At 39.5% G+C, this 25,546-nt stretch overlaps 2 long non-coding RNA genes across 3 annotated transcripts; one reads left to right on the top strand and one right to left on the bottom strand.

Annotated features, from left to right (window-relative positions):
* Positions 1 to 2,896: 2,896 nt before the first annotated feature.
* On the top strand, positions 2,897 to 4,778 carry LOC114821103 (uncharacterized). Of its 2 annotated transcripts, XR_011575529.1 has the most exons (3): positions 2,897 to 3,407; positions 4,401 to 4,467; positions 4,631 to 4,778. It is a non-coding gene; the product is annotated as an uncharacterized lncRNA (long non-coding RNA). The 2 variants fall into 2 exon arrangements; XR_003768521.2 differs by lacking the exons at positions 4,401 to 4,467; positions 4,631 to 4,778 and adding an exon at positions 3,658 to 3,866.
* A 19,225-nt stretch (positions 4,779 to 24,003) lies between these two features.
* On the bottom strand, positions 24,004 to 25,139 carry LOC114826522 (uncharacterized). Its single transcript, XR_011575440.1, has 3 exons — positions 24,967 to 25,139; positions 24,508 to 24,827; positions 24,004 to 24,036 (listed from the first exon to the last, which is right to left on the bottom strand). It is a non-coding gene; the product is annotated as an uncharacterized lncRNA (long non-coding RNA).
* Between the last annotated feature and the right edge of the window lie 407 nt (positions 25,140 to 25,546).

Genomic DNA, 25,546 nt, shown 5'->3' with positions numbered 1-25,546 from the left:
GGTATTTTCATTAGTTTTCCTTTTATTTTAACCAAAAGCCATGATATAACTTTATTTAATGAAAAAGAATTAAATATTAATGAAAAACCCTTAAATTTTAATAAAAAGACAAAAGGACTTAAATTTTAACGAAAAATGACACAATTTAAAAAAAAAATTAAAAAAACCTGACTCGCTGGACCCATGCGTCCTATTTATAAAACTAAACATTATTTATGAAAATATACTACACTATTTATTAATACAGTTTCATAAATAGTGCTATGTTCTTGGTTGACTTTCAGAAATAGTGCATAGTTCTTGGTCATGTTTCATAAATAATGTTTAGTTATTGGGTCAGTTTCATAAATAGTGTATAGTAGTTGATACAGTTTCATAAAGAGTCTCTTCCTTGGTCTAGTTTCATAAATATTGCCTAGTTATTGGTCGACTTTCATAAATAGTGCCTAGTTATTGGTCATGTTTCATAAATAGTGTCTAATTCTTAGTCCAGTTTTATAAATAGTGTATAGTCCAGCTTCATAATTAGGTTTCACCTAATGGTTTAGTTTTAGAAATAGTGACATCTTTCTCTCCTACGTCCCATTCTGCATCTCAGCATTTCACCTTTCGCATTATCATCGCCTCCCACATACTGGATTTTCAACACAGCCATCTTTGTTGTTGATCTCAAACAAAAATTCAATCAATCCAATAAAATTAAACACCCAAAAACCCAATCTTTACCCCCGTCCTCCATCCCAAATTCTCCAGACTTATTTTGTTCACCTAACCAAATACACCTATAAACCAAGAATAAAATTTTAGTATGTGATTTGTTCCCAGAAATTAAAATTTCCGAACAGCCAAGCAATAAATTGCAGGGAGAAAGAAGAAATTTGTTAGATTTAACGTGAAACTCATTAAACTTAGGGAGGGAGAAAGAGGAAAAAAAAAAATAGTTATGATCAAAGATCTTCGCTTGGCCTGTCACGCAAAGATGGAGACAGCCGACTCACGAGTGCAGTGTAGAAAGAGGAGAGAGAGCCGGATTTTTTGATGTAAAATTGAAATGGTTTCTGGAAAAATGAAGGAGAAGAGAGAAGAAAAACTGAGTGGAATTGAGAAAGAAAAGAAAGGAAAGAGACAGGTTTTTGATGTGAAAATCATTAAGAAGAATAATTAATTAATAGCCGTAGGAATTGAGAAAGAAGAGAGGGAATTGTGGAAAAAGGAAAAAGGGGGGGGGGGGGGGGGGGAGGCCCCCAGCTTAAGTAGGGTTTTTTTTGTGTTTTTTTTTTAAATATTTTTTTTTGTCTTTATAATTAAATAAAGTTAGTGGATGGTTTTTTTATTTAAATGCATAGATTTGAAACCCTTTTCATTAGTTTTTCTTATTATTTTTTAGACACCCCAACCAAAGTCGATGCATGCTGGTCGACACCTTAATGTGAGGTAGCCAAAAGGAAAGTGATGTATAAAATATGGATAAATTTAAACTGAAATAAGAAGTCATTTAAGCCAATAAAGAGAGTGTGCAATAGTGGGAAGAACCCATAATACATAAGTAGTCAGAGTATAGATAACAATACAACATAAGTAGAGCAGACAAAGCTAGTTAAGATATTTATTACACAACTGGAAATAAACTCAAACATTTACTCGGCAGAATGTCAGAATCGCCAAAGATCCATTGTATGCCACAGAGGATCCAGCTAACTAAGTCCTCGAGGGGGGAAAAACAAAAAGTGTGAATGTGCATTATATATATATATATTATAAAGTTCATGGTTTCCACAAATGTTTTTGGATTTAATATTATGCATATCATGCCATGTTTTATTTCATTTTAATAGTGCTATTATATTGTTGAGATTTATAAATTGTCATGGCATGTTCATAACATTTTACCTGCTCATCATGCATGCTTGCACCGGTATAGTACTTGCCCCGGAACAGGGCTAGGCTTCATGTGTATGTTCACATCACACCACACGCTCAATTTGGATCCATCATAGGTGCTAGTATTGTTCGAGACAACAGTAAGCTGCCGTTATCGCGAGCTGCATACCCTAATATCGATAACTTATTCATTGGATTCGTTAAGTAAGTGGATAGGTAGGCCGTCTACGTTAGTATTTTTATTTATTTATTCATTTAGTTATTTATTTATGGTTTGGGTGTCACATCCCAACTCCGCCGTAGCATGATATTGTCCGTTTTGGGCCACGCCCTCACAGATTTGTTCTTGGGCCTTAGCCCAAAACGCGTCATGCTAGGAAGAGAGGGGCATGTACATATAAGGCCAGAGACCAACCCCCACCCCGCCGATGTAGGATACTACAATCCACCCCCCTTAGGGAGACCGACGTCCTTATCGGCACATCCGAACAAACGGTGAGTCTGGCTCTGATACCAAATTGTGATGACCCGTCCCTACTTTTCACTGTAATTTCTTTTTCATTGGTGTGTTTTGACGATTTTGCCCTTTTTAGGGAAAAAGTGGAATCTGACATGGACATTGTTTTGATTGTTGTTTCTTTTCCTAGTTTCGCACGTAATTATTACTCACCGTCACAAACGCGTGGACGTAAGTTAGACCCGAATTGGATTTGTAACAAAAAAGTTACGCTCCGTTAAAGTATGTTAATTATGGGTATTTTTGTACACGTTTGTACAAAATATCATTGTCAGAAACACTGTTAAGGATACATATTTTGTACATTTGAAATGGTACAAAATCTGAAAATCCATCCATCCAATCCCATTCCTCAAAAAGGGGATCTGTGTTCTCCATCTCATCCACCAATCAAACTTTTGCTTTTCCTTAAATCCTTCTTCACCACCCAATCAATTTTTTTCCCTCTTTCACTCAACCAATTAAAAACACTTTCATTTCTGTCCCACCAATCATAACTCAAACCTCGCTCTCTCTATCTTGCTTCCCGAAGGTCTCCTTCTCACATTCTCTCTGCAACTCTCTTAACTGACGTCCAAACCACCCAAACGTGACTTGTAACCTACACATTTGAACTCACCTCAACCCTAAGAACACAACCATGTAACCAGATCTCGATTTGGTTGAGGTTTGACTCACCAACTCGGAAGCTCTGACTCGGTGAGTGTTGGATCAAAGATTTTCAGTTTGAGTCCCAACATTTTAGGATTCGGGGAAGCGTCTGCACAACTCCTCGAGGTTCCTAGGACAAGTCTGAGGAAGTTTTGACGTGAAACCACCTAGTTTCAAGAAGTCTCAATTTTTATGTCCTTTTTGAGGCATTTTCAGGCCACATCCGTCCACTTTTTGGACTCCAAAAAGATTCCGGCCAACCAAACTACGACGGACGATGGAATATCGACGAGGATCATCACCGGAGAAGATGATGGAATATTTTGTCAAAGTTGACGGAATATTCTAACGGCGTCAGGTAACACCGTTAACTTCTGTTACCTTTTAACGAAATATTCTTGACGGCCGTTAAGCTTCTGTCAGTCTCTGCTTGTGCGTGGCGGCGCATCTGGCATCCAAAAATTTTTCTGAAAATTTGTGTAGGTCTGTGACGTCCAGTAGATCGATTTCGTATATTCAAACCTTATGTTTGAGCAATCAACGGAGGTTTTATTTAAGTTTCCATATAGGTATTATTAATCTAATTAAATTATTAATTTCACATTTAGGCGAAACGTATCCCAAGGATGTACGGGGTTAAGCAAGGCTCAGAGGCTTCATTTCAATTGCATATCTGTGCGTGGATATTTTGTTTTTATACCTATACATAGTTATAGTTTCCATAAATGTGTAGTTACTTCATTTTTACGCTTATATTGCCAAGTATCGTTATTGTGATATTAAATGTGATAAATGCTGCTATATGGTTGGGATATTACTATCATGACATTCATACATACTTATACATGCTCATCTTGCTGCACCCGGTGTTAGTACTTGCCCCATGGCCAGGGCCAGTCCTTAACGTGTATGTTCACATCCACACCATTCGCTTGCCTTAGATCCAAGTTAGGTGCCAGTTGTGTCGTTCATATTGCATTAGGCAATTGTGACTCGTATATGACTGTACTTCTGCACCAGCCTTCATATGATCGTAGTACTAGAGCGTATTGATTACACCAGTCCTGTTCTTGTTAAATATTATCTGTACAAATTCATGTGTCAGCTTAGATGGATGAGCACTTAGTTAAACTTGATTATCATATCATTATATTGCTATGGCATTTGATATATCATGACTTGGTAGATTTATGGTTATATTGCTGTTGTACTGCTGTTTACATACTTACATAGTATGTTTTAAGGAAGCTATACTTGTTTTACAGCGAGGGGTTACTATGTTCAAAAATAAAGGTTTTCGTACAAAACGTTGTTTTGCTGACCCACTCAACTTTGTTTTTTGCCCCTCTAGGTTTAGTAGCTGTGCTTACGTGTAAACGAGGATTCTAGAAAATCTCAGGAGATGGTTATCTTTAGTGGTATAACCATCATCTTATTTACTATACTGTCTTATGCTCTGACATCACGTGTGAAATGGGTTCAACCCCGCTCACCCGCACATTCTTTTGATTAGGCACTTTTAGGTTTAAATTTATTCACATTTTCCATGTCACTACACTTTATGGCTTTGTCACCTTCCAGGTGTCGACCAACAAAGCTCGATATGGAGTCCTAGTGGACATTCCGGGTCAGGGTGTGTCATTGGGCTTGACCCAAAGATACTACACGCTTATTTTCGGAGTATGTGACGCTACGAGTACGTAGGTGAAATTTCTATGATCAGTTTTGATTTTAGTACAACTATTTTAAATACTACGTTATTGTATATATATGTATTTTGACGTTATGTTATTATATACCTATTTTTGACTTTATGATTTTATAAAGGTATTATATCATAGTTATGGATGCAAATTTCTTTCTCCTTGTTCTTGGACAAGATTGCACGTACAAAACAATAACATCTTTGGTCAAGGCCAAGAGCCTCACGTGCCCATGATGAATTGGGAGGGGGGCTTTGGCCTAAGAACCTTCGATGCCAAAGTTAGAATTTTGAGGGAAAAGTGTTTGGAGAATTTAGAGAATTTAGCAAGAGAATTGGAATTGAATTTGGGAGAGAATAAGGTAGTATTTATAGGGGTGTGGCTGACCCCTTTAGGAGGAGTAGGACCGGCCACTTGGTTGGTATTTTGGGTAAGGTTCATGATTTGTAGCTAATTAGGAATAATTGAATAATAAATCAATTAATTAGCTAATTAATATAATTAAAAAGGAATGATTTGGGGGTTACCTTGTGGAGGGTTTTTGATGAGGATGGATGAAATAGGTTTAAAAATAAATACCTATTTGAGCATTTTTGACTTGATTGAGGGATGATTGTCCACTGTTCGTGCGTAGGAATTCTAATGTGCCTCGAGGGTAATTTTGTCATTTTTACCCAAAAATCCATGTGTCGCCTTTTGATTATTTTTTGCTCCACAAATGCCCTCACACCTATTAGGCTGCTTGTAGGAAAGGGCAGTAGTTGTAGAGATCTTCTTACTTTAGGAAATGTATGATTGTTTCCTATTTTGATGTTGATTCCCTTTTTAATAGGAAATTATATCCTTCTAGGAAAGGGAAATAAATTTCTCTTAAAGCCTATTTAAGTCCACCTTAAGTGGGTTATTAAATTAACTTTGGAGAGCGATTTATTCTACCCTACAAAAGAGAGATAACTTAGAGGATATTTGTTCCCCCTCCTCTAGCAATCTTCTACATCTTGCCTGTGCAAATGACCGTCTTTTGTAGCTTTCTTCGTCTTCTTCGCGCTGCATTGAGGTAAGAAAAAATTAATTTTTCTTGTCTTCTTCTTAGATAATGTTGTCACGGGGTAGCCGTCGGGGTGGTGCGGCACGTCGGCTGGCAGGGGCCAGGAGTCAACTCGGCATAAGCCGATGAGGTGTTGTGGCAGGGACTACTGCTTAGGCTACTCGGCTTGGCTAGAAAGAATGGCAGCTTGCGCGATTAGGTTTGTGAATTGAGGCGCTGGTGCCCAGTGCTAGGCGAGCCGCATGACTCATGTTGTTTGGGCTCTAGGACCTGATGAGGGCCAGACCGGAGATTAAGAAAGATGAGGAGTCGCGGGCCTCATGGGCTGCTGGAATGTTGGGCATACAGGCCTTCTGCCTGCTGGTCTGAGAGAAAAAAATGAGGAAAAAACAAGTATGGGTTGAGCTCCCCTAGTGAGTACCGTGAATGGTGTTGGTTGCTTAGTTTTCTTCGTCAGGATAAAGGTGGGCTACTCTCGAGAAAGAAGGTAAAAAAGATCAAGGCGGATGCATTAGCTTGACTAATCGCTGTCGTGGAGCCTACTTGAATGAAGATGGAAAGAAAAGATCTTCCCCGCATGCTCAAGAGAAGCTGGTTAAGAAAAAACTGAAGACTTCATTTGCTGCTTGTGAGGGTCAGCCTGCTGCCGAGAGGTCTGTGATTGACATGACTTTTTCCAATATGAAGAAAAATAAGGATGTTAGATATGAGCCTGTGGTGCCTGCCATGTCAAGAATGACTAGTATAATTGCTTAGTGTAAAGGTCCTATCATGCCCCCTAGTGCCGAAGTCTGTACCAAAACGTCCGTTGGGAGCTAAGTCCAGTTCACCTTTGGAGAGGCTTGCTATTGTGAAGAATGATAAGGTCGACTCTGTTGCTAAAGTGGCGCAAAGGCCCATTTCTTCTACTGCTGAGGCTGATTCACCTGTTGGGAAGGAGAAGACTGCTCGTGTGGGTAGCTATGAGAAATCCACTAAGCCTGCTTCTAGGGAGGCTGCTGAGATCTATGTGCTTTTGAAACTAAATCTGCTTGAAGATATAGACGCTTGTGCCAAGTTTGTCGATTGCGTTAGAAAGGTTGTTTGCCCAAGTTCCTTTGCGAAGCATATGACCCAATATAGAATGACTACTCTGTTTGCTATAATGTAGATATAGTAAGGCCTCCAAGGAGGTGGCAAAGGCTGTTGCAGCTGAAACTTATTATTCAGTCAAGAAGATCAAGAGGTTGGAATCTGAGCTTATCGTTTTGAAGAAGTTTAATATTTCTGCCCTCATTTCTTTGCAACTTGAGACTGTTCGCTAAAAGATCGTTGACTTGAAGACTAGGTTTGATGTGATCCAAGTTAAGTATGAAAGTGTAGAGAAGGAGATCGGATGCCACATACCTTATATTCAAGATCTTGAACGTGCTGTTTCTTAGCTTCGTTCCGTTGCTTATGCAAAGGATGAAGAGTTGATTCCTGCTTATAACCAAGTGATCCACTTCAAGAAAGTCATTGGTAGGCTTGAACCTTAAGTGTTGGAACTCGAAGGTGCACTAAAGATCAACGAAAGTTTGAAGAAAAAAGTGGATGAGCTGCAACGCGTCCATATTGGTATGCTCGAGGATATTGGGCAACTAAAATGTGAAAAGGCTGGGCTCGAGGCTCCGCTTGGTCAGAGTCAGGATGATTTCTACAAGTTAGGTTATGTAGATCATCTCTTTGGAATGACGTCTGACTTTGAGTTTGTTGGAAGAGACTTTGAAACCTTCTTTATTTCTCCGAAAGACTTGTTTGCCTTTACTTTTGAGGCCTCTATTGGTGAAGTAGTCCGAGATGTTGGTGTCCAGGCTGGAGCAACAGGGGGTGAAGCGTCAGATGGTACCGCTGCTGAGAATATCGCGACTGCTGAAGGTGTGGCAACCAAGTAGTCATGAAATGTCCAAGTTGCTGAAGAGTAGTCTTCTAAATAGTCTTTAGGATTTTCTTTGTTTCCCTCGTTCCTTTTTGCTTTGCTTGAACTTCTTCGGTCTTTGCTAGTTGTTTACCAATTTTGCTAGAAAATTTAATAAACTTGTTTCCTTCGCTTATCTCCATTTTCGCTTCTTTTGTTAACGCCCTAACCTTTAGACTTTATAGACTAGTGGCATGTGTGCTACTTTTCTATAAGCAGACAGACCCGCGTAGCCAATGCAGTCGTAGGTGTTGGTGTAGAACTTGGTTAAGTGTAGAACTTTGCAAAGTTATTAGCCATATGGTCGGCAGCTGGACGCCTTACTTACAGAAGTAGACAAGTCCGCGTGACCACTAGGATGTTAACCTTGGCTTTCTCCAATTCTGTAGGTTGCGTAGTAGGTATCACAACACTTTAGGACTTGGTGTAGGTCGTTCTACGCTTGGCAGATGTAAAACTTATCGACTACGTAGCATGTTGGCAATGAATAAAGCTTCGTATATGCACGCTAGCTTGTTTAACCTTTCACAAGAATGTGCGGTTGTATAAGTCTAGCGTGGCTTTACTGTTTGAAGGGTAGGTTGTAGGTAATCTTATGGAAAATGTAGGCTACCTTAATGCACTTGGTAGCAGTTGTAGGGTTTTAGGGCAGCTATTTGTAGGGTGTACTACATTATGTGCCCCCTCTATCTTTGGGGCCCGGTTCCCGGTGGATTAGGCCAAAAGACCCAAAATCCTTAAGCTAGCTAAGCCTTGAAAAAGGCCATTGTGGCTACTTCTAGGAATCCCGGTGCAAGCCATCGTGCACCTAGGTATACCATGGCAGCCCGACTCATCCATGTTTGGATATTCGAAGTGTAAGTTTATCCTCCCGCTTTGGAGAGCAGACCCATGTGGGTGTTGGGGAATTGGTTTACCCTTTTACAATGGAAAGCAATTAGTTTATCTTCTCGTATGGGAAAGCAGACCCATGTGGGTGTTGGGGAATTAGTTTACCTTTTCACATTAGAGAGCATGGTTGGTCCCTCAGGGGGTGCAATTCCTGCGATGAGTCCTTAAGAAATGTGCGGTCTTCTTTTGAAGTGCAGGGGTGATCAGTTGTGGTAAGTATGTAGCCAAGCCAAGTTGCAAATTACTTCTGAATTCCTCATTGAAAAATGAGTGAAATGAGCGAGAACTTAGTTGTAAGGTAGGAACCGCATTACAACTGGATAATCCTTGGCTTGTGAAGTGGTGCACATCGAGCTGCTTGAGTTTTAGAGCTTTGATGTAATAGGAAGTCACACATGGTACTTCTTCAGATTGTAGGCGTTCCACTGCTTTTCGATCTCTTTGTCGTTCATGGTGGCGAATGTGTAATTTTCTTTGCCACATACTCTATTGATCTTGTATGGACCTTCCCAGATGTGATTCATCTTTTTAGAGCCTTCCCTGCTGGCAGTGATAAAGGTTTTCCTTAGGACTAGATCTTCGGGGCTGGAACTGCCGGATCTTGGCCCTTTTGTTGTAGTTGGAGGTGAGTTACTGCTGGTGATATGCGATGCGGGTGATGGTCTGCTTGCATTTCTCCTCTGCCAGATGTAAGCTTATGTCCATCTTCTTACTATTCTGCTCGATGGTTAGCAGTTGAGTCTTGATACTTGGAACGATGACATTGGGAATAATGATCGTTTCTGAACCAAATGTAAAAGAGAAATGAGTCTCACTGGTGGCTCGTCATTTGGTGGTGTGATACACCTTTAGATATCTGAGGAGTTCATCTGACCATTTTCCCTTCTTGTCGGAGAGGGACTTCTTGAGGCAGTCAAGGATAATCTTATGGGATGCTTCGGCCTGCCCATTGCCTTGAGGATATCTCGGCGTGGACATATGCTGATTGATGCCATACTTTTGGAAGAACTTCGCCAAATATTTACCTATGAATTGCGAGGTGTTGTTTGTGACGATTGATTGAGGGATGCCAAATTAGCAAATGATGTTCCTCCATATGAAGCACTTCATGTCCTTCTGTGTCATGGTAGTCATGGGCTTTGCTTTTACCCATTTAGTGAAGTAATTGGTTGTCACGATTGTCATGCCTTTGCCCCCAGTAGCGGGCGACATTGGCCGTACCAAGTCGATTGCCCATTACATGAACGACCAATGACTCGTCTGCGGGTGTGATTTGTTAGCAGGCAGTGTTGGTACCGGCTTGTAGCATTGGCAGCGGTCGTACTTTTGTACTAACTCCTTAGCATCTTGGTGCATGGTAGGCCAGTAGTAACCTATGTTTAAAACCTTTTGTGTTAAGGACTGGCCTCCAGAGTGATTTCCACAAACGCCTTCATGGATTGAGCTTAGAACTTTTAGGTCGTTAAGAGATGTTAGGCAGCGAAGATGTGGTCTAGTGTAGGATATTTGGACGAGAATGCCGTTTCATATGTAGTAGCGTGCTGCCTTTATTTAGAGCTTCCTAGACTCTAACCTTTCTGTGGGCAATGTACCATTGACTAGGTAGTCTATAATAGAACTTTACCAGTTTGGAGTTGTACTTACCTGTGACACTTCGGCTGCTGGCTCCGCCTCTATGTTTGCCTTGTCTAGATACTTCACCGAAATAGAGCGTTTAAGTTGATGTTCGAGAGCGGAGCCTAGGCCGGCTAGTGCGTCTGTGTGAGCATTGTTTTCCCACGAACTTGAGTGAGGGTGTAAGTTTGAAACACCTCAAGTAATCTGGCTAGTGATTAGCTGGGAATTAGAATGAATTGTGAGCTTTTTCACCGCCAAGTCTTTTGCCATTCCAAAGGCCTGCTAGTAGCGCCTCGTACTCTGCTTCGTTGTTGGATGCTTTGAAGCCTAGAGTGATCGCCTGCTCAGGCATCAAACCGTCTGGGGTTACAAGGACTACGCTTACTCTCGAACCTTTTGTAGTTAGATGCATCTCGACATGCACATGCCAGAAGTTTTTATTGGGTGGAGCAGGCGTGGCTAGGGCACACTCGACTACCTCCAGGGTGTCATTGGGCCGCTCTGTTGCGTCGCCTAGGCTAGGCGTGAAGGCGTGGTAGAGAGTCGTGGAGTTGGGGCCATGATACACGTAGCAGGAGATGCTCAACTACTGGTATTAGGCCATTCTAGAGTTGAATTATGGACCAAGGGTCGGCTAGGGTCGGGTGACACGTAGCAGGACAAGGACCAAACTTGATTTCGAGTGTGTCCTTCTATTGTTCGTCTACCCTTAGGCGCATTTAGGTCGAGTTGTTATGTTCTTCAGAAAATTTTGCATCTGTAGTGTTTACTCCTTTATCGTCGCATGTCTAGATTGGACATAATAGTGCGTCATGAGGATGACTACGTGCGTCTGAAGGTAAAACTTGAGCTTTCAGGTTGCAACAACTATCGCCAAAGTTAGCTTTTGAATTTCTTGTAGCATCGAAGAGAGATTTAGATACTGTCAAACATGAGAATAGGTCCTTCATTGCTTCCGGTTTGGATAGTAGGAAGATGATGTAGGGTACTTCTTCAAGTCCTTGAATGTGCATCAGCGAGCCTTATCCCAAAATGTATGCTTCTTTGCCAGAGCAAAAGAGTCTGCCTGAGTTAGATTTTCTTTCATGATAAATTTTTTGAACAGCGGGTGATCTGCTGGAAATAATTTGTAAAAGGCTGCTCTAGCTATCGAGTCGTTACATCCAACTATTCTTGCCTTCTCTACTTTGAACCTCTTCACATAGTCGCGAAGCAATTCCTTTGGGTTCTTCTTAACGTTGAACAAATGGTCGGACTTCTTCTTGATCGAGCGATATGATGAATATTCTTTGGTGAAAACCAAAGAAAGTTCGTCGAAACTCCGGATGGATTGTGACGGCAAGGTGTAGAACCAATCTTGCGCCTTGCTTTGTAAAGTGGCGGTGAATATCTTGCACATGAGATCATCGTTGTTTCAATAGAGGATCATTGCGCTTCAGTAATGCTTTAGGTGTCTCTTTGGGTTTTCATCTCATTTGAAGGATGAGAAATATGGCATGCTGAACTTGCGTGGAGGCTCTGCCTGCTCGATCTCGTCCGTAAAAGGTGACCTCGTTGCGTTGGAAATCGTGTAATCACTTGGTCAAGAGTTTCTCTACTTCTTCCTAAATTTGCCTTTGTTGGGGGTAGCAGAGCTTTCGACTGCCCCCAATCGTGACCTGCTGGTTTGGGCTATTCTTCTATATATTCGGCTCATCTATGTTGCGGTTAAGGTGTATGTGGTACGTTCCTAGCAGACGAGCTAATTTCTCGTAAGCTGTCGATTAAACTTGAGCCAGATTGAGTGATTGCTTCTCTCCATTCGTAATGCTGCCTACTCTGATGTGAGGTGGAAGATGCTCTTTGTGGGCTTAGCCGTGAATGAACACTTAGCCTGGAAGGTTGCTCATGTTGACTATCAGAGTGTGACCTCAACCGTGAATGTATGCTCGTCCATGAGCCTAGTCGAGAGTGCACACTCCTCCGCGGGCTAAGACGGGAGTATTCACTATCTCGAGGGCCCAATCGGAGTGTACACTCCTCGAACGCTCAGTTCGTGACTGGTCGAGTGACTGCTTGCCGGACGCTGCTGGAGAGGTTCTTCATTTACCCTTGTCATAATTCGGGACACCTCGTCTAGGGCACGTTGCATCTTAGTGTACTGCAATAACTGGTTCACCAAGGTCGTCTACTGTGCAAGGGTGTTTGTCAACTCTATGACTTGTCGAGACAAGTGTTGTTCTCCATTTGGGTTGGAAAAGCTTGGAATGAATGTATCTCCTTGAGCAGTGGAAGTGTAGTAAACTTCAGGTGCGAGATTTGAGTTGGGAAATGTCAAATCCTTAGAAAAATGTGGTGAAAATGCTCCCGGTTCAATCTTCGGTTTAGAAATTTGAAGTCGAGACGATTGAACTAATCTTGGACCAATTTGGGCTGTTTGAAATGCCACAGGAGTAGGCTGTTCGGCAGGAGCAGGCTAGGCCATGAGAGCAGGCTGGGCCGTGAGAGTGGGCTACTTGACGGGAGCAGGCTGGGCCGCGAGAGTGGGCGGGCTGGGCCACGAGAGTGAGCTGTTTGGCGCGAGCAAGCTGAGCCACAAGAGTGGGCTACTCGACGTATGGCCCACGTGGGTGTAAGGCTAGGGTTCGGCTTGGCAACGCATTGGGTTCACGTCGGATTTGAGTGGCTCGAGCCGTCTCACCTTGGGCTTAGGCCGTGGTTGTGGCACCGTGGGATTTGCCAAAGGTGGATGCAGTGGTGGTCACCATGGTGGTTGCCAGGGTGGTGTCTTGTGGGGGTGCCGCTCTACTCACTGCTATGTTGAGCCTTGTCGATTGTCGCGATTTTAATCCTTAAACATTGGAATTTCCGTTCGTCGAGGTTTCCGAATCTCTTGTCATTGTACTTTTCTTTTATGTTTTATCAAAGGATTTTTAGAAATAAAAATTCCTAGAATAAGAACGTACGAAAAATCTACAAATAGGCAAAGAAACAAGAAACCTTATATGCGAGAGTCTTCTACGAGCATGTGACTCAACTTTCAATGAAAGCATCAATTTGTGGATGCAAATTTCTTCTTCCTTGTTCTTAGACAAGATTGCACCTACAAAACAAATAACACATTTGGTCAAGGCCAAGAGCCTCACACGCCCATGATGAATGAGGGGGGGTTGTGGCCGAAGAACCTCTGATGCCAAAGTTAGAATTTTGAGGGAAAAGTGTTTGGAGAATTTAGAGAATTTAGAAACAGAATTGGAATTGAGTTTTAGAGAGAACAAGGTAGTATCTATAGAGGTGTGACCGACCCTTTTAGAAGGAGGAGGACCGGCCACTTCGTTAGTATTTTGGGTGAGGTTCATGATTTGTAGCTAATTAGAAATAATTGAATAATAAATCAATTAATTAGCTAATTAATATAATTAAAAAGAAATGATTTGGGGGTTGCCTTTTGGATAGGATTTGATGAGGATGGATGAAATAGGTTTAAAAATAAACACCTATTTGGGCATATTTGACTTGATTGAGGGATGATTGTCCACTTATCGTGCGTAGGAATTCTGGTGTGCCTCGAGGGTAATTTTATCATTTTTACCCAAAATCCACGTCTCGCCTCTTGATTATTTTTTTGCTCCACAATAGTATTGTGTTAAAGGAGAAGGAAAGTTGAGTTTGGAGGCATGAAAGAGGAATCATTGTAATCCGATTGTGATGGAATGACATTCTCTTTTATGCAATCGCTCTAACTTGATTTCTTCTATCTTTTCATTATTTTATGTATAACAAGTTATTTCAAATTTTGGGGACGAATTTTTTTTTAAGGTGGGTAGATTGTAACAACCTGTCCCAAATTTTGCAATTTTATAAATTTTAAAAAAGTGGATTGACGAAAATACTCCTAAAGGTGAGAATGATGACTTTCGTTGACCGTCGTGTAGCGAGACATATGACCCATTCTTTTATCTCATCCTAGCTATGATGAAGATTTTACGAAATAGCGATTACCGAGGACATTTTGGTGAATTCACGATTCTAGATATGCCATGATTATTTTAATATTTTCAGGGGAGATTTTTTTTTCTTCTTTTCTGTCTGGTGGGAACTCACCCACTTATGATCCCAACTCTGTAAACTTTATGTGGTTATATAATTAAAACACAAACAAGGAGTTAGCTGACCTGATTGTGAAGCAATAGCCATTAGATACCAAGTAGAATGATGTAGGATGCAGCAACACCAAAGTCTTCTACAAATCACCTAGTCGGATACAACTACTTTATGGGAAGCATTTGTTATGTATCTAGGGTTTGCAGGGACCTTAGTATTTATACTGGTTAAGGTATTAAGGTTCTGTCCATAAAGGAATTCCAAATCCCACTTTTTAAGCCTATCAATTAGGTATCATAATCACATAAAATCAAGGACTCCATCAATCTTACTTGTCTTACAAGACGCCTAACATAAGATTTATATCTTTAGGAAATCAAATCACAATATCTACATTAATCTCCAATATTACATTCCTATTATATGTTGAAGACCATTTAAGGTGATTTACATCGGAATAAATCCAACACACTCCACCTATCCTGTGTCCCGCATTCTCTTGGACCTCTCATTTTTTGCCACATCACCTCTCTCAAACTCTCAACTCTCTATCCCTTCTTCCTCGGCAAGCAACGAGATGGTGCAACTACCTCGAATCACCACCACTTCGAGTCTCAGGCGAGCCAAACCTTCAAGCCACCACCAAATCTCACCACGTCGATGAAGGTTATCAACATTCTAGCCTAGAACTCGATTTCCATATTTTCCCGGCGAGACCATGATTTTCTCAACGAACCTCTACCGTTTACTACCTTGGTAAGCCTCAGGAATACTCTAAATCTTATACTTTTGTCTTCGTAGTTCGATTATGGTGTTTTGGACTGGTTTTATGATAGAAAATAGCTCAGGGAAACTATTTCCCAGATTCCGATGAAGTCCATAAGTTTCAGATCTTTTTCTAGCCAAGTCTGGCCATGGTGAGAGACCATGATGGTAAAATCTTACTCATTATCTCCATAGCTTCAATTTGACTATTTATACGCTGAAAATGGTTAAGTTTTAACCTTGATCGGAGTTGGAATTTATTCTGCCTTCTCTTCCGCCTGTGACTAGGATCGGGTCAACCCGACCTAAGAGGAAAAAAAAAGCCCAGATTCGCGATCCAGATCTAAATCTAAACCCGAAATTCGACCCAGTCCATTTCCTAAATGGATTTGGAATATTCTTAGAATATTCCTTGTGTTGACCTTTTCGAATTTTTTTTAAGAAACCGTCCTAGTTTAATTTCGACGCCCCGAGTCCGTTTAGTGAAATTCTAAAGATTTAATATAGTTGATCGGCTTCGCGTCTCGATTGACTTTTCGTTGACTTTTTAGGAAAATTTCCCATGACTCTTCTTAGCGTATTCCGACGCCCTGATTCCAAATCCGCACTCTGTTTTCCCAAATTTGATCATTTTAGTTGAGTTTTATTAATGGGTCCAAATATTATGCTTAGGTGCGATTACTAGCGGAGACTCCGGCTTTCCTATTTTTAATGGCTACAACTTCGCAAGTATCTGTGAGTGGGTTTTTTCTTTTATTCAATATATATTTGTTTAGTTTCCATTTATATATTTGATAAATAATTTTCCATATTACACTTAGATTAGATTCATGTTTATAAAAATTAGCGTATTAATGAAATTTATGAAATTATGTTGCGTCCTACGGGATGCACAGGTATGCATAGTATTATTGGATGCCTTAATTGGATTCATGAATAACATTGTATTGATTAGAATTATCGAATTACTGGGGCATGACTATATTTACGTTATATGTTCATTATGTGCTATAGTGGTGTCAGTACTTGCTGGGGGCAGGGCCAGGCTTCACTTGTATGATCACGCACCGTACACTCACTTTGGATTCATTGTAGGTGTCAGTCCTATCCTAGATTGCTATAGGCAATTAGGACTCGTATGTGATGCGTATATCGCCAATCTTCATGTGATTATAGTACTAAAGTGTAAATCATTATTACACTTAGTCATGTTTATATTAGAATACCTCTGCATGAACTCGTGTGTCAGCATGTGTCGATGGGCACTCGATCTGATATGTTTATTTCTACGAGATATTGTATTTTGGAAACTATACTTGTTTTACAACGATGGGTTATTATGTTTTCGAAAAGGCTTTTACAAAGCTTTATGTTTAGGCCCACTCACCCTTATTTTTCACCCCTCTAGATTTTAGTGGCAGTGTTTACGTGTCGACGAGGATTCCTGGAAAATCTTGGTTTAGGAGATTACCTTTGATGGTATAATTCTCATCTTAACTCTATTGTACTTTACTTATGCTCTAACATCACGTGTGAAATTGGTTCATTCCCGCTCACAAGCGCACTTTTTTTGTAACATCCCACATTGCCTAGGGGAGTGGATCCTATAAGCCTTATATGTATATTCCCATCTCTACCTAGCACGAGGCCTTTTGGGAGCTCACTGGCTTCAGGTTCCATCGGAACTCCAAAGTTAAGAGAGTTCGCGCGAGAGCATTCCCATGATGGGTGACCCACTGGGAAGTTCTCATGTGAGTTCCCAGAAATAAAAATGTGAGGGCGTAGTCGGGGCCCAAAACGGACAATATTGTTCTACGGCGAAGTCGAGCAAGGGATGTGGTTAGGGCCTGGGCCGGGATGTTACAATTTGGTCTCAGAGCCAATCCCTAACCGGATGTGTGCCGACGAGGACGTCGGGCCCTTAAAGGGGGTGGATTGTAACATCCCACATCACCCAGGGGAGTGGATCCTATAAGCCTTATATGTATATTCTCATCTCTACCTAGCATGAGGCTTTTTGGGAGCTCACTAGCTTCGGGTTCCAACGGAACTTCGAAGTTAAGCGAGTTCGCACGAGAGCATTCCCATGATGGGTGACCCACTGGGAAGTTCTCGTGTGAGTTCCCAGAAAAAAAAAACCGTGAGGACATGGTCGGGCCTAAAGCGGACAATATCGTCCTACGGAGGAGTCGAGCCCGAGATGTGGTGGGGGCTCGGGCCGGGATGTGACACTTATATTTAGGCATTTTTAGGTTTAAATTTATTCACATTTGTCCACATCATTACACTTTATGGCTTCGTTACCTTCCTGGTGTCAGCCAGTATAGCTCAATTTCGAGCCTAGGTGGACACTTTAGGTCGGGGTGTGTCAAATTTTAATTAAAGAATTAATATCTCCTTAAATCAAAATTTATTACCTAAACTACCCTCCTAAATCCAATTCAAAATGTAAAGTTACTTTTAAACCCATTTATAAAATAAAATCTCAAATTGAATAGCTTTGCTTAAAAATAAAAAAAAATAAAAAAAAACTCGAAAACCACTTTACAGTCTAGTGACATTACTCTTCACTTGTAAGTGAGAGGTTTTAGGTTTGATTCTCCAAAGGTAAATTTGAACCACATTATTAGTAGTCCATTATGAGACTAAAACCAATCTCCTTCCTCCTTAGTGTAGATAATATCGTTTGTTAAAAAAAAAAAAAAAATTGAAAGTCATAAAGCATTCTAGGTCATTTGTCCCCCCTCCCACCTTGAGCTCTTTAGAAACAGAGCTTTTATTCCATCGTCTCCTCTTAGCTTTTGGCTCTTTAGAAACTTAGCTTTTTGTTTTATAAATTATTCTCTGGATTTTTCTATCAAGTGCTTCACTGCATCTTTTTGATCTTTTTGTTGAAGTAATTTTCCACCTAGAGCTACGTACAGCACCATAGCATTTTCCATGGCTGCTATGTTTTATTTGTTAGTGTTTTAGTGTTTGTGTGTGTGTATTTCTGCTGCAATTATTTAATTTTATTTGAGGAAAGAAATTCATCTAACCTGCACTCCTCTAACATGCATTGGCCCACCGCTCTACCAATTTGGGAGGACAAACTAGGCCGGCAACAACTTCGTTTTCTAATATGCCAAACAAATTATTAGTACTTCTACTTTTCATAGAAAGGGTTTCATATGTATCCCAGAAATTTGATGTATGCAACAATTTATTAAAACTTTTCATTATGGCTGTTGCAGAAAGTTTAACAAACTATGCGCAGCTTGAGATTGATGAAAAAAATTGAAACTCAAATACTCATCATCTAAATTCTAAAAAATTGAAATCAAATGAACAAAAAATCTCCATAAATTGAGTCACACTTTAGTTGACAGAATTAAAACTTCAAAATCACCATTCATTGATAAAAAAACTTTATTTATTTTTATTTTTTATTTTTTTATCTCTAAGAGCTATTAAAGTTTTAACCGGAATGAATGTAGGATAAACAAGGAGCGATGGTAGAGTTTAATTATAGTGTGTGGGTTTATTGATACATTTTAGTTTTATTATTAATTTCATATTGTACTTGATGATAATTATGCAATTGGGTAAAAAAGACAATTAAGATTTAAAATTTAAGTTGAGTTTAAAAAGAGATTACATGGATTTAAATAAAAAAAAATTAAAAAAAAATAAGATACCAGTGCAAGAATAGTAAAAATATTGGTTTTAATTTCACAAATAACATTATGTTTTCGTATTTATAATAGTCTATGGTCGGTTTAATAACTATTTCATTTTTTGTTTTTAATTTTTGTTTCTCATGTTAGAGATAGAGGTTAAATATATCAAAAATTAAGGATAGAGAAAAATAGATGAAAATGGTAGCAGAGGGGGAGAATAAATGATAAAGAATAAGAAAATAAAAACTGAAAGTGACATATACATCATTTAGATTTTAATTATCATGTTTGGTCTCATGATATTTACATTATTTGACATTCATTTCACCATCATTTCATCCACCCTTCTTCATTCATTGAGGAGAAATTTTATTTAAGCTTGTATAACTTCATTTTATACCTAACTTAAACTTTTAAATGTGAATTGTTACCTTTATCCTATTATATAATTATCACAAAGTACAAAATGAAATTAACAATAAAATTAAAATTTGTCAATAAACTCACACTCAATAATCAAACCCTAATCGTTACGCAATCTTTCTCTAACGTTCTACTTGGCTAAAAACATAAGACTTCAAAAGCAAGCTCATTTTGACGGATGAATTATGACTTTGAAATTTTGGATCCTCCAACTAAATTATGAATCGACATGTTAGGCTACTCAATCTTCTCGTTCCACATCTATGAATTTATTTCGGGGGCCCCAAATTTCTCATAAAAGCATAAAAAAATGGACAAAGGGTGCTATCAAGCTTTTCGAACATAATCGTCTACTCCTTTATAGAACTTAGACTAAAAAAATCAAGCCTTTTATAACATGGTAATCACATAAAGGATGGCTTCATGCTATCCTAAACCCTGAACGATAAATTATTTCTCACCAATTCTTAAATTTTGATTTTAATTTTTATTAATGAAGAATTAAAAAGAAGGATGATGGACCTGTTGGAATGTTAGAACATTAAAGGAGAGAACATACACTTTGATTTTGGGTTTCTTTTTTAAATGAGCATAAAGATAAATTTACATATATTATTAGGTTTGTAAAGATAATTTAAATAGTAAATTACTGTTTAAAGAGATATTTAATAGCTTAATTAAAAATAATACGGAAATCCCAATTGCCAAGAAAACAAAGTTCATCAAATGGTTTCCAAATTGACAAATCCAAAATAAATCAAATAAATGATGTTACACACACTATCTACTTCAATTATATAATGTAAATCATATGATATAACGGTTGATGGTTAGTTTTTTTCTTTAAAACATTAAAAAGTTTAAAAATCATCAACCATCACACCATGTATCCTATAAAATATAATTAAAATGCATCGTCTTCTTAATATTTTCCTTTTCGAAATACTTTACATTTTTATTGTAAAAATCAGACCACAAAGGATGATTTCGCGCCGGCTCGGCCAGTTTGAACGGTTCAGGAGGCTGCACCACTACCACGAGCCAACTCGGCTAAGCCAGCTGAGTACCACCTTTTACTCATATGACGTCACCGTTCTCGTCGGTGATGACGTCAGGACATCAAACCTGGATTTGTATGATTCCACGTGGTAGAATTATTGGCAATACTAAAAGCCTCGCACCACTCCACGCGCATCGTAACGTGTCCTAACACACTCGCTTCAAATGTGCGAACTATATTCTGAAACTATATCACACTCGCGCATTTGGCGAGTGGGATTAGCACCAGTTTTGGCACCCCTATGATTTCTTGTTAGTTTCGGATTTATGCATCAAAACAACTTCTTGGTGTGGTCTTTTTTTCCCACATCATTTTCTCTCTTCATCTTTCCCAATTCCCAAACACCTTTTTTCTGGGAAAGTGCAAGAAAATTAACCACTTAACAAACCCTTTGGAGCTCCTCAAGGTCTTTTATCCACTACTAGCAATGAATAACCCTAACCCTAACCCTAACCAACAAAGTAGTAAAACTAACAAAGCCAAAAATAGAAAGACTACGAAAAGTAGTAACAGTAGCAAGAAAAAGCAAGGCGGCATCAAAGTTGTGTACATCTCCAACCCAATGAAGGTGATTACGAGTGCCTCACAATTCAGGGCTTTGGTTCAGGAGCTCACCGGCCAAGACTCCGCGCTCCCGGCCGACCCCGCTAGGTTTTCGGCCGTGTACTCATCGTCTCCGAACAGCAGTTTCATCGGTGAGGCGCTTCCGGATTCGACAGTGCAGAATCATCATCATCATCATGAACATCTTCATGATTATGCATTAGATCGAGAGGTGGCTTCCAGTCCTACTAGTTACCAAGAGCAGGCAGCTGGGAGTTCAAACTCAAATGATAGCAAAAATCAGCACGAGATTGAGCTGTATGATGATCTTTTTGTGCCTGAAATGGTTGACAACTTTGGGGGTTTGTTGCCTTCCACTGTCATGTATGGATCTTCCTCTTAATTATTAACTACTATTTTTAATTAATTAATGTTGATTATGTGTACTGTGCTTAAACTTAAGCCAACAATTAGTATGCAAATGTAATTTTGAGCAAGTTTCTTCGTTTATTTTTAATTTATGAATTGATAAATAAGCTTATAAACAAAGTCAACTCTGTTAATATTATCTTGTGTATTACTTTTACTTAACTGGTTAACCATCCCTGTAAACTAATAGTTCTTTCATACAATCTTTGGGAGATTATTTTCAATTTTTTTAGCTTCTTACGCACTTTTTGTTTTTTAATTTCTGATTATCGAATTAAATAAATCAAAACAGTATAATCAAACTTTAAGAGTACGTATGAGACTAATATTAGTGTGTATTTATCATTTTTCTAAATATTAAAATATGTGCTAAATATATATGAGTTTACAGTAGTTGTCCTTTGCATACTTATACTTTCCGAGGGTTCATTTACTGCTTTTTGGCTGGCTGTGCCGATATTTATTGTCGTCCACAATTAATCAAAAGCATGAGGAGAGAAACGGACCTAACATAATGATGCACCGACGAGAACACAGCGATGCGTATACCTCTAAATAGCAGAAAGGACACGTGAATTTTTTTTTTCTTTTTCGAACAAATAGTATTCTTTACACTAAAGAAGTAGAGATATAGACTAAGTCTCACAATCCACTAGTAATAATATGTTTCAAATTCGCCTATGGCGAGAAACGAACTTAAACCTCTCATTTATATATAAAGATGAATATCACTATACCATAGTACTAAGTGACAACAATTGATATGTTTAATAAAAACAAAATTCAACTAATTTATTTAATCAGCCAGAAGGTTAATTAGGCCCTCATAAATGAGCATTATCTTTCAATTGGATGTGTTTTATGTGGCTGATGGTTTATTTTGTATTGTCTGTCTGTTGCATTTGTAATTGTGAAATTATACTTCTTGTCAATAATGTTCCAAAAAAAAAATTCAAATCTAATTAGTCTAGAAAATAGAAGTTAAAAAGTTATCACATTTAATTTAGGGTTTACTAGCTCGTGAAATCTAAAAGTAAATTGTATGAAGAAAGTTAAGGTTCCACCATAAAACCAATTGGCAATATGGGGAGTAGCCTAACTTACTTATAAACACACATGCAAGGCCCCTTCCTCTTATCAACGTGTGATTCATTCTTAACACGCCCCTTCACGTGTGACGAATATTTAAGCCTAAAACGTGGACAACACCAACAGGGTGATGTGGAGCGCGTGTGGTTGTTGGGCTTCATACGTGGAACAACCTGCTGTGATACCATGAAGAATTATAATTCCTTAATTTCATTGATTCACAAGAATACAAATATATACAAGTCAATTGACTTAGATTACAAGTTAACCTAGGCCCATGTGGAGTTACATAACCTAGCCCATAATAATCATCCCACACTAATAGCCCCCAGCATATTTGGCAATCTCGAAGTGACAAGTTTGGACTGTAAAACTTCAAAGTGTGGTTTGGAACGGCTTTTGGTGAGAACATTAGTTGGTTGATCAATCGAAATGATCAACTGAACTTTGTGAGAACCCCGCTTGATGCTTTTATGAACAAAATGATAGTCGAGCTCAATATGCTTTGTCTGAGCATGAAACACCGAGTTTGCAACCATGTATGTGGTACTCAAATTATTACAATATAAAAAGGTGGGGAAGGAACCGGAAATCGAAGCTCACGAAGCACATAAGAAAGCCAAATAGATTCGGCATAAGCATGAGCCAAAACTATGTATCGAATTTCGCTCTAGACCGAGAGATAGTCGGTTGCTTGGTTGAGCTCCAAGAAACTAGATTAAGCCCATGAAAAATAAGAAAACCCAAAGTAGAACGATAAGTGTTTGGACAACCAGCCTAATTAGCATCCAAATAATCACGAAGTAATGGAGGATTAGAAGAGGGACGAAAGGAAATCCCACGGTCAAGAGTTCCCTTAACATACTTGAGAATGCGTTTAGTAGCAATAAAATGAGTCTGAGTAGGACGTGACATGAACTAAGAGACATGATTCACAACATAGGCAATATTCGGACGAGTCAAGGTGAGATATTGAAGATTACTTAACAGATGACGGAATTCAGTGGGATCGGACAGAGGTGTGCCGTCCTAATTGGATAGCTAGGCATGAAAAGCAATAGATGTGATGCACGGTTTACAATTAGTCATATGTGTCCTTGTCAGTAAGTCAAGAACATACTTGGTTTGAGATAGATGAAACCAACTGTCGTATGACGAGCTTCAATACCCACATAGTAAAGAGTACTAAGATCCTTATTCTCAAATTCATGTCCTAAAAGATTCATAAAATGTCGAAGAGCCATAGAATTATTCCTAGTTAAAATAATATTGTCCACTTAAAGTAATAAGATAAGATGAGTTGTACCACGATGAAAAGAAGGTTTTAAATGAATGAATAATATATTCGTGTGGGGACATGAGACACGATGGACCATTCCATGGTTGTGACAAAAGGTTTTAAATGAATGAATAAAATATTCCGTATCACCATCTATTTGGAGAAACTTAATAGGGCTGGGCACGGGCCGGGCCGAACCTAAGTTTGTAAGAACCTGACATTACCCGAAACGGGCCGGGACGGGGCGGGGATTGGATTTTCTTGTATAGGAACCGGACATTACCCGGCCCGGTTAAAACGGGCCGGTTCGGGCCGGATCCACGGGTACCCTTTTTTTTTTTTTTTAACTGCACAGTTTGCAAACTGCACAGATTGCAATTTGCAACTGCACAATCACAGTGACACTGCATTTATGCAGATTTTGCACAAATTCACTCATTCACATTTGCACATTCCCAGCCCCTGCAGATTCACAGTCACTCATAAATCCGACTACACTATAATCAAATGCTCATAAATTTGCAAACTGCACAGATTGCACAGATTTGCAAATGGGCATAAAGAGTGAACAATTAAACAGAGTGAACACAAGCAGGCAGTACAATTAAACAGAGTGAACACACAACACACAAATTGTTGACCGACAAAACATATGCAGGATATCCGTGAAACAATTAGGCCATTTACATTTTACAATTTGATATAATGCGATCTCCGTGAAACAATAATCCCATCAGCATCCAAAACATATGCAGGTCCTGCAGGATATCAAACTCTAACTTTTTTGTTCTTGGAAATTCTGGACTTCAATTAACAAATAAAACTATACACATCTTTATCTTCATTACCCCAAATTAAAATCCCATATTTAAACAAACAATCAGAAATTCAAATTGCCTAATTAAAAATCAAACACAATGTCCAAATCTTTACCTTCTTGACGAGCCCCAATTGTTCCGTCACCACCCCCGCCACTCCCACCACCGGAACCTCCGCGATCCCCCGCCTCAGTCCTCAACTTATTATTCTTGTCCTCCAAAATGGCGCGAGCAGCCGCGATCGCGGCCGCAGCTCGATCAACAACCTGCATTCGCTGAACCGGTCCCTTTCCTCCTTCGAAACCTCCAGAATCTTTTGGAACTCCTCGCTCCTCTTCTTCTCCAATTCCTCAACAGGCTCCACACTCTGATCATCAACATCGATTTTTGCAGAGTCGAGGGAAGGTAACTGTCGAGGGACTGAGGTCTGACCGTCTGAGAGTTTGAGAGACAGTAAAAGTGAGAGTCGAGAATCGGGATGAGAGTCGACCAATATGTTTGATTTCAAGTTAAGAAAAATAAATAAAATCAAAGTTTTAGCTAGGATTCTGAGTGAGCAGAGGCAGAACCGAACAAGATTGGGTGGTCAGTGCTGCACAATCTTCATCTTCTCCGATGGTGAGGTGATGTGGTGTCGTGACTGTCGTCGTTGTCGAGGGGGAGACGAGTGTGAGTCTCGGCGGCCCTGTTTGGGATTTCGAAGAATGAAATTTGGGGGTGGGTTTTGGAGAGTGGGATGGAATCGATGGATAATGGTTTAGGTTTAGAGATTGTATATAGTTAGAAACGGGCCATCCGGGGCCGCGTTATTTCAAATCCTAGAACTCGGCCCGCCCCTTAAATCCTAATCGACCCGCCCCGCCCCGCCCCGTTTCTATTCTCAAAAAATTGGAACCGCCCCGTACCCGCCCCGAACCTGAATTACCCGCCCCTACCCGCGGTTCCTGTACCCGTTTGCCCACCCCTAAAACTTAACATATGAATTAAAGATATTATGCACCATGTTGTAAAGTGATTCAAAGTGTAAGAAAACTTTGGATTTGGCCCATGTAGGAAAAATCCAAGAATAACAACTGTAATCATCCTTAAATAAAACATAATAGAAAAAACTGAAATTTGATGGAGTAGACGACATCCAGACATCAGAGTGAATT

The sequence above is a fragment of the Malus domestica genome, chromosome 14 (genome assembly GCF_042453785.1).
Source record: "Malus domestica chromosome 14, GDT2T_hap1".
Classification (NCBI taxonomy): Eukaryota; Viridiplantae; Streptophyta; class Magnoliopsida; order Rosales; family Rosaceae; genus Malus; species Malus domestica.
This window is presented reverse-complemented; position numbering and strand designations above follow the sequence as displayed.